This window comes from Peromyscus eremicus, chromosome X (assembly GCF_949786415.1).
Source record: "Peromyscus eremicus chromosome X, PerEre_H2_v1, whole genome shotgun sequence".
Classification (NCBI taxonomy): Eukaryota; Metazoa; Chordata; class Mammalia; order Rodentia; family Cricetidae; genus Peromyscus; species Peromyscus eremicus.
The window spans coordinates 29,080,578-29,091,290 of record NC_081439.1 but is presented as its reverse complement, the minus strand read 5'-3'; positions in this window follow the sequence as shown (position 1 = coordinate 29,091,290).

The window sequence follows — 10,713 nt, the reverse complement described above, 5'->3', positions numbered from 1 at the left end:
ACAATGAAACCCATTATTTTGTATAATATACACTGATTAAATCTCTAGCGGAATAAATCAAAATGAAAAAAATATAGACAGCCTAAAGAGGAAAATTCATATGATTATATCAATTCATGCATAAAACACTTGAACAAATCCATGGTCCAGCATGATAAATAAAAAGGAGACTAGGAGACGATAACTTCCTCAACTCAGTAAGTACCATCTACACAAACAAAAATCCAAACAAATGAACAAATGGCTCAAATCACACTCTGAGTTAAAGACCTGAATTCTTTACCTAGTATCTGGAATGAGGCAAGGATGCCTGCTGTCATTACTCCTTTCCAGCATACTACTGCAAGCTTTAGATGTGTAATAAGGCAATAAAAACTAAAAGTAATACAGATTGGAAAGAGGAAATAAAACTGTCCCTATTTGCAGATTACATGGATGTCTACATAAAACATTTCAACAAAACAAAATCCACCTATGCTATAACTGAACTCAGCAAGGTTGTGCAATACAAAAGCTGCATTCCTATATATTAGCAATGAACATGGGAGGCTGAAGTTAAACACCAATGATTATACCATCTACAATTATTTTAACGATTGTAGAGAGGATCTGCATGCTGAAAATCAGGAAGTTCTAATGAAAGAACTCAAATAAGATCTGAGGAAATAAAGAGACATACTATGCTCCCACTCTGGAAGATTCAACCAACACAACGAATATGCCATCTCTCTCCAAACTGACCTATAGGTTTACTAAAATTCCTTTCAAAATTATAGACAGATATAATCAAAATTTGATATGGAAAAACACAAGTCCTAATAGAGCTAAAAGAATCTCAGAAAAGGCAAATACAGGAGTTACCACTCAACAAGGTTTTAAAAGCTATAGGTTGGGTACAAGGATGGACAAAAACACATAATGGAGACTGTATGTTTTAGGGAGTAATAGACACATACACAGGTCAATAGAATAGAGCAGAGAAAACAAAAGCAGATCTGTGCACACATACAACTGTTTTGCCAAAGAATGAAAGCAACACAATCAAGGAAGGATAGCTTATTCATCAAGTGGTGCTGTAGCAACTGAACATACGTAGGAATAAAAATGAACTTCAGGCTCCCAGTGGCAGGACTGGGTTGCATTTGGTTGAGTTGTTGCCCGAGGGGGCACCATGGAGATCCCCCAACAACCCAGGCTGATGCTAGGGCAGAGGGATGCTCTCTGCAAACTGACAGCAGTACCTCAATGCCGAGGACAACACCCACACAGCTCATTGAACATGGAAAGATCAAGCTGGTGCCTGCATGGAGCCTTCACTCTTATGTTCTAGTCTCTTTGGGGTGGGAAGGTATACTTCAGGCTACCAAAAGAGAAGTAAACACCAACCCAGCCACAAAATCCTCAACTACAATCTGTCCTGCCAGCAAGATGTGCTGTGGCCATGGTGGCGCAGATCTTGTGGGAGTGGCCAACCAATGTCTGACTTAACTTGAGGCCCACTCCACATGAAGAGCCCATGACACTGCCTGGATGGCCAGGAACCAGAGGCTGGATAGCCCAGAGACCTAGGATAAAACCAAACAAGATTGGTCTAAAACAAACAAACAAAGAAAGAAAGAAACAATAAAACAATTCCTAATGATATTCTGCTATACTCATAGATCGGAGCCTTGTCTAGTCATTATCAGAGAGGCTTCCTTCAGCAGCAGATGCAAGCAGGTGCAGAGACCCACAGTGGGACATTATGTACAGAGAGAATCTAAATTGGATCCATTGGGTCTCTCCTCCTGGAACTTGGGGGAATCCTGCACTGAGCATTAAGTGTGTAGGTAGGAGTTAGGGGAGATGGAGGGCCCCAGGAGAACATGGCCCACTGAATCAACTAAGCAGGGCTCATATGGGCTCACAGAGCAGCACGCACTGGGCCTGCAGGGGTCTGCACCAGGTCCTCTCCTTATATGTTGTGGCTGTTAGCTTGGTGTTCTTGTGGGACTCCCAACTATGGGAGCCCTGTTTCCCTCCTGCTGGGTTGCCTTATCCAACTTTGATGTGAGGGCTTTTGTCTTGTCTTACTGTATTTTGTTTGGAAGTGTTGGTTGTTGTCTCTTGGAGGCCTGCTCTTTTCTGAAGAGAGATGGCTGGGGAGTAGATCTGGGGGAGAGGTGGGAGGTAGGCCGGGAGGAGTGGAAGGAGGGGAAACTGTGCTTGGGATGGATTGTATAAGAGAATAATCTATTTTTAATTTTAGAAAGAATAGAAATAAATGAACTTCAGCCTAAACCTCATATCTTACACAAAAATTATCTCCAATGAATCATAGGCTTAAATGTAAAACTAAAGACTATAAAATTTTTTAAAAAAGAAAATTATCAGGTCCTAGGGCTAGGTAAAAATTTATTTCATTTGAATAAATATGCTATCCATTAATAGAAAAATAAAAAAAAAATGTCCCAGTTGTCCCTTGTGTGACAAGAGTTTTCTTGGGCAGATACAACACAGACACACTACTCCTCTCAGACAGTGAGCCCACAACAGACTAACATGCAGATACTACCACGGTCCAACTTGGTGAACCAATGAGTTTTATACTCACACAAATACGGGTGAGAGGTCACTTACAGGAGCAGAAAGGACTCCAAGACTGCTGCATCACCAAAGCCCAGCCCAGCATGGGCGACAGCTCACAAAAAGCTGGGAACCCGGAGCGTACTGCACAGCCTGCAGACATCTCAACAGATTGGAGAACATCCTTTCCAAGTGATTCCGTTGGTCTAACCCTCTCCCAGGCAGCTCAGCTGGTTTCCTCTTCTCCCAGGCAGCTGGGCTGGTCTCAGTCTTCTTTGCAGCTTTTCTCCTCTGAGCAACCTTTTTTGTTTACTCTTGGAAGGGAGGGACCTAGTGAATCTAGTCAGTGTCAGGGAGTTCCTTGAGCTTCCCGGGGAGACGGAATGTTTCCATCTCTAAGGAAACTAGGACATAGCATTTGATCCCTAACCCCCAGTGCTCCTAACATTCTTTCTGCACCTCTTTGGCAATGATCCCCAACCCTTGGAGCAGGTGACTGTAGATGTCATATATGGCTAAGAATTAGGCCATTGTGCCTCAGCAAGTGAGACTTGTTCTCAAGATTATGAGTTGAGGCTGACAGCAACAATGATCTATGGACATGAACAAAAGTGTTTAAAAGGCAGTTTGACAGTTGCATCACATTGATTTAATAAAATGATAGAAATGGCTTCCATGTTGGGACCTATGGCCTCCCAGCCACATCTTTTTTGTCCTGGCTTACAGCACCAGATGTGAACTCAGAGCCCTTTATTGTGTAAGTCATTTTTGCAGTCACTTAGGCGGAATCAGTTATGGATTCCAACTATTGCAATGCTTTATACACCTCTAACAGTTGCTGTTCTAGTGCTGTGTACCAAGTTTCTGCTCCTTTCAATGACTGAGCCCTATTGGAACCATTTGCTCAGGTTGCTTCTGCCATAGCTCCCTGCTATAGTCTTCTGAACTCCTGGTGACTCCTAACAGGAAGGGACACTGGGGTAATAGAGCACACAGCTGTTTAGTGTGAGTCCTTCTGTCCTAACCCCATATAACACTCTTTATCAAGTTATACAGATGATGGGAATCTTGGGCAAGATGGGGTGTGAAAATCTGCCAATATCCCAAGAGCCCCCAAGATTCTTGTAGCTCTTTTACATTTTTAGGCATAGGCTGTTGTAGGATTTTGCCAATAACATTGTCATGTATCATACGCATCTTACCAGACCATGATACCTCCAATAATTTTATAGCTGTGTCTGGGCCCTGCACCTTGTGTGGATCTCCCATCATCCTCGTTCATTTAGATGTACCTGTATTTCTCTCCAATGAATTTCCAAATCTGCAAAACACTCAGAGGTCAGCATCTTATCATCTATATGAGAAAACCTTTCCCAGATGATCGCCGGGACAAGGCAACAGCCTGAACCACCATCCTGTAACAAAGATAACCTTGGTAAAGCACTCTGAAAGTCTGTTGTCACCTGTTCTCATCAAGTGTCAGGTGACCCCAGAACTTCACAACTGAGAAGAATTTAAAGTCAAAAATTAGCAAGGTCTAATTCAACATGGAAGGGTTCCATGCATTTCTATCAGTTGCTTCCTCTGCAGATCAAGGTTTGGTACAAAGCATGGCTGGAAGGCATTAACTGAATTAACTCCCTGCAATCTATGGTCATTCTCTCAGAGCCCCTTCGTTTCCATATCCTGGAGTTCTTCCATGGAGCCTCCTTACATTTCTCCATGCCTGATGAACTCAGTGGGCCTGACTTAATTTGCTCAGCCCTATCCAGGGCCAAGGGGGAATGTAGCCCTGCTCTTCTCTGCTGCATCTCCTGAATCCTTGGGTCCAAAAAGCTCTGGGTTGCCTCTCCATTCACTATACCTGGTTGTTGGGGGAGTTCCTGTCTGGGCAAACCACCTCCACCCCTAGCATCACCATTTGCTGGTGGGAAATGTACTCTCCTTAGTCTCAGGATAATTACTCAACTCTGGAATAGGCTGGATTGTCTTCACTTGTATTGTTCCATCATAGATTGATCCTCAGGTTTTAAAGCCTTCCAGAAGCTTCTTAGCACACAATTTGGCTTTCTATCATTTTTTTTCTTTAGGAATGCTCAACACAAATTTTCTTTAGGAATTAGTCAACACAAATCGTGCCACATTTGTCTTTGAGTAATCCAGACCAACCTCTTTCTCTCCTAGACCTTTTTCTCATCTCCTCTAGGTTGCTCTCTCACTTTACAAACTCTCTTTACGTGCTGGTCTAACTTACTGAGATCTACTAATGCCTTTCCTACTTTATAAAGACCTTGCTCCACCAAAGGGTTCAGCAAAGCCACTAAGGCTCCATACCAGTCTTGAGGTCTGTTGTAGATTATTTTAAGATATGTTACATTTGTTTATGCTCTGGAGCGTTTGTCTTAATGATGCAAAGATGTGTTGCAGTCTTTTATGTTATATTTGTTTAACTCTGTGAAGCTGTGTTATTTTGCCTATCTAAAACACCTGATGGTCTAACAAAGAGCTGAACAGCCAATAGCAAGACAGGAGAAAGGGTAGGCGGAGCTGGCAGGCAGAGAGAATATATAGAAGGAGAAATCTGGGAGGAGAAGAAAGAAGAGGAGAGGAGGACATCAGGGGCCAGCCGCCCGGCTACACAGCCAGCCATGGAGTAAGAGTGAAAGTAAGATATACAGAAGTAAGAAAAAGAAAAAGCCCAGAGGCAAAAGGTAGACAGGATTAGTTAAGAAAAGCTGGCTAAAAATTAGCCAAGCTAAGGCCAGCCATTCATAAGTAAGAAAAAGCCTCTGTGTATTTATGTGGGAGTTGGGTGACAGAGCCCCCCAAAAGAGTAGAAAAAAAAAACAACAGAGGACCTTGCTAGATCAACTTTTTACTCATCTGTGAATATAATTCTATCTGGCCCAGTGAACTGGGGTTCAAACACAGCCTCTCTTTTTCCTAGCTCCCTCTTCTATGATCCTCTGTCCTGGACATTTATTGGGACCTCAGCTAGAGATAACTAAGTGTTCCTAATGGCTCTGATAAGCCAGTCCATCTGGGACTGATTTCCCTCACACCATATCAGGTTATGCAGCCTTTGCCTTGAGGAGGGATGGCTAGTTAGTTATAGTACTCAGTTTTTCTGCCTGCACCACAGAACAGTCTGATCCCAACTGTTCTCATGTCACACAGCCTCACAAGCCAGGCTATAACAGGCTCTTTCATCAATTGTTGAAAAGTCCTCCATAATTGTAGCTGTTCAAGTGCTGAGTATTTCCTTATTACCCTAGTTTCTAGTACAGAAACATTAAGCCCCCTGCATCTGCATGTTGGAGTACAGATTTTTCTCTTTTTTTCTATTAAAGGTTGGACCTGAAGGATATCTTCTGTCACTCCCCCCCCCTCTCTTATCTGTTTGTTCATCTAATGTATTTGCCGAAGCAGAACCTAACATGGAGAATGCTAGCCTCATTTCTCTTTCTCATTGCAATTTACACAAACCAGTTCCTGCTTGACTGCCATGTCAGCAGCCTCAGATGCCTTTCAATCTCGACCCTTGTGTATTCATTTCAAAGACTGCAGTTTCCTCTAAATTTTGAACTGTGTTCAGGGCATCTCCATATTCACATGGTGGACCCCACTCTTTAATTAGGCATGCCACCCCATACCACACAAGCAAGAATATCATCCTGGGATTCCTCCCACAGGCACTCCTAATCCTGAGGACTCAACCTTAGTTGCATGTCTCACTACCCACAGCAAGAACGGTGCCACTGCTTTCAGAAACAGGAATGGACAACTGTATCAGAATTACACCCATGACACAGGAATCAACAACTGTATCGGAGTTTCTTCCATGGATATTCTCCCCCCAGTTTCTCAGCAGGCCCATGAACTCATTCCTCCCAAACTCATCTTTGGTTCTGTCAGGTACCTGTTTGGGTGCCAATTATGTTGTATGGCAAAACTTTTCCTGGGGAACACAATACACACTACTACTACTACTACTACTACTACTACTACTACTACTACTACTACTACTCAGATAGGGAATCCACAACAGATCAAAGTACCAATACCATCACAGTCCAACTTGGTGAACCAATGAGTTTTATACTCACAGAAACATGGGGGAGGGGTTACAGGAGCAGAAATGACTCAAAGACAGCTGCATCGCCAAAGCCTACTCCAGCATGGATGACAGCTCATAAAATCTGGGGACCTGGAACATACTGCACAGCCTACAGGCAGCTCAACAGATGGAGAGTGTCCTTTCCAAGTGACTCAGTTGGTCTAAACCTCTTCCAGTTAGCTTAGCTGGTTTCTGCTTCTTCCAGACTGCTGATCTGGTCTCAGAGTCTTGCTTACAACTTTTCTCCTTTGAGAGAGACTCCGAGCAGCCTTTATTGTTTACTCTTGGAAGGGTCCTAGTAAATCTGGTTAGCTTCAGGGTGTTCCTGAAGCTATTTTGAGTTGTTTGCCTTCTGTCTTAAGAAGCTTCCCTGGGAGATGAATGTTTCAGTCTCAGAGGAGACTGCTACACAGCAGTCCCTCATCAAGACTAAAAACTTTTGCTCTGACTGGGCTGAGCTCCTGGAGTTCAGTTGAAGAAAGGGAGGAGGGATTATATGAGCAAGAGGGATCAAGATCATGATGGGGAAAACCACAGAGACAGCTGACCAGAGATCGTGGTAGCTCACGGACTCTGGACTGACGGCTGGGGAACCTGTGTGGGACCAAACTAGGCAGCTCTAAATGTGGATGACAGTTGTGTGGCTTGATTTGTTTGTGGAGCCCCTGGCAGTGGGACCAGGACTTATCCCAGGTGCATGAACTGGCTTCCTGGAGCCCATTCCCTATGGAGGGATACCTTGCTCAGCCTTGATGCAGTGGGGGAGGGACTTAGTCCTGCCTCAACTTTTTTTTTGCTTTTTTGTTTGTTTTTCGAGACAGGGTTTCTCTGTGTAGCTTTGCGCCTTTCCTGGATCTCTCTCTGTAAACCAGCCTGGCCTCAAACTCACAAAGATCCACCTGCCTCTGCCCCCAAGTGCTGGGATTAAAGGCGTGTGCCACCACCGCCCAGCCTGCCTCAACTTTTTATGCCAGCCTGTGTTGACTCCCCAAGGGAGGCCTTACCCTCTCTGAGGAGTGGTTGAGGTTGGGGTGGGAGGGAGGTAAGGGGAAATGGGTGAAGGGGAGAGAGGGGAAACTGTGGTTGGTATGTAAAATGAAACAATTTTAAATAAAAAACAAAAATAAAAACTCTTGCTCTATGATAGACCCTATTATAGGATGCAAAGACAAACTATAAATCTGGAGAAAATATTTGCCAATGTCACATTCATCCAAGGACTAGGATCTTGAATGTATAAAGAACATTCAAAACTCAAAGAGTAAAATGCAATCCAATATTTCCCAAAGAAGGTATACTGGTGGCAAATAAGCACACCAAAAGATACTCAGCACCCTTAGCCATTAGGAAAATGCAAATCAAAACTGCAACAAGATATCTCTCAGCTAGCATCAAAAAAAGCTTCTCTTTGCAGCAGAGACCATTACAGAAAGATGCAGAGGTCAACTGATCATGGGTTGCCTGGCCCAACACATACATCTACAACACAACTCTTGTGAACATTGTGGAAGAGGAGGCAAAATACTGTTAAGAGCCAGAGGACCAGGAAGTCAGCTGTGAGCTTGTGTCTTCTCAAAATGACAGGGAAGCTACACCCATAATACCTCAACAATATGGTTGCCTAAACAGGACATAAACAACTATAATACCAACAGACGTACTAACATTGAAGGGTGAAATCTCATGAGGGTCTTACCCCTAGACAAAGAACTACAATCAAATACTGACTACTGAGAGATGGAGAATTGGTCTTTCCCAGGGACGGACTCCTAATTGATTATCCAATACAAAATGATCAGCCCTGAAATCATACACTCTCAAGCAATATCATACAGACTCAGCAGGTTGTATTTATATATTTATTCATTTGTATACATATATGTGTATATAACAATAAAATAAAAAGGGATTATCAACTTGAGAGGGAGTTGGGAGCATGTGAGGGGCTGAAAGGAATAAATGGAATGGGGAATGTAATTAGATTTTAATCACAATTTGAAAAACTGTAAAATAACAAAATAAAGGAAAAACCTACATTGATGTATCATCATAGACTTATCAGAATGGCTGTAAAAGCATAAGAATACGAAATGCTGTTGAGGCTGTGAAAAACTAGATCATGAACATATTGTAAGTGAAACTGTAAAGTCAAATAGCCCCTCAGAAGACAACTTTGGAGTTCTGAAAACAACAACAACATGCACGCATGCGCGCACGCACACACACACACACACACACACACACACACACTCAGAAAAACTTGTGAGTGGATGTTCCTAGTAGCTTTCTTTATAATAGCTCCAAACTGGAAACAATTCATATATCCTTCAAATGGAATCTGGTTTGAAGAATGAGTGGTACATGTATACAATATAAAAGGACTACTGATTTATGCAACAACTTAGTTGAATCCCAAGGTAATCATGCTGAGTGGAAAATAATCCATAAGGTTACACACTGTATGATGCCCTTTAAATCACATTAAAAAAAAAGAGGGTCTCATGTAGCCCAGGTTGGCTGCAGACTCACTATTTATTGAGGATGATCTTAAACTCTTTATCTACTGTTCTCTACCTCCCAAGGGCTGGAAAGTATGTGTCATCATAATTAGCTTATATAACGCTCCTGAAATGACAAAATTATAGAAATGGAGACCTGATTAGTGGTTCCCAGTGGTTAGTAGTTGGGGGTGCAGAAGCCTGAGATGGGTGTAGCTGCCAAAAGAGAACAGGATGCATCCTTGTGATGGAGCTATTTTTCATCTCCGTTACAGCAATGTCAATATCCTGGTTGTTATAATGCACTACTAGTGTAACAAGTTGTTATTGGGCAAAACTGGGTCAAAGGTATACTAGCTAAGCTAGCTCTATATGCTTTCCTATATCTACGTATGAATATGCAATTATCTCAAAATCAAGCTTAATTTTTAAAAAATCTTTTATACATACAAAAATAGCAATAATGACAAGTAGGGAAACTTCTAGAAGAAAATCATCAAGGTGGAAAATGGTCCGGAAATTATGTCCTAGAGAAATGGAAGGGACTGGTATCATCTGAAAAAGGAGACCTCCTGGGGGCCGTACTCAGAAAGCTGCCCAGGGGAAGAGGATTACATTAAAATCCACAGGGAGAAAGTACAAAGAGGAGAGTTTTTCTCCATATCCGGAAGAACATTTGATGACGCTTCTGCAATAGGACAAAGAGGTTTCCAGGACATGGATTTTAGTGAAGGGAAAGGCACAAGTAAGAAAAAAAAAAACCCACCTGTCCAACTAAACAGGCAAGACCAACACAACATTTTGCAATTTTCTCCTCTGAGGGGCTATAGGGAGTTGGAAGAACCTTGGACATTGAGGCCAGACTCACGTGTGCAAATTGCTGAAAACAATGCTATAGTGTGTTGTGTGTGCCAACTTCAGGGAAGTCGCTTGTTAGCTGGGTAAATGGTAGGCTCTTTACTCAGCAGGGTTTGTATTTAGAGAAAGATGTTATTTGAGTCATAATTCCCAACTCCTGGGCTTTTTGCTCCATCAGCCAGGCCCCAGAGAGATCTGAGAGGAATTCGAGAAGATTGTAGTGAAGACAACAGCAAGACACTGGCCGAGAGGTTTCAAATGGGTGACTTTGCCCTTTGAAAGGCTGTGCCTGTCACTGGAGTAATTTCAGATGAACAAGCACATTAGGAAAATTACTACTATTATGCATTGCAAGGTTGCAAAGCACACGCGTGTCCTTGTACAGCACCATATTTTTTTAAAGTCTTAGGACAGAGGTGTTGAAAGTTTTCCGGAGTCCTGTCTGAGTGTTGTCACAGATTTCCTCAGAGCCCACCATGTAGCTACTCAGAATGCTCCTGATTTCTACCAGTGCTAGGACTGGGGAAGGATTTCTACAGACATTTTTTACTGTCTTTTGGAGGAATTGGGGCCTAGCATGGGTGAGGTGGAGCCAGGCAGGCTATTTGGGCAGTTAGTCCAGCCTATTTTAGTGAGTTCTAGGCCAGATAGAGACCCTGTCTCAAAACTAAATTG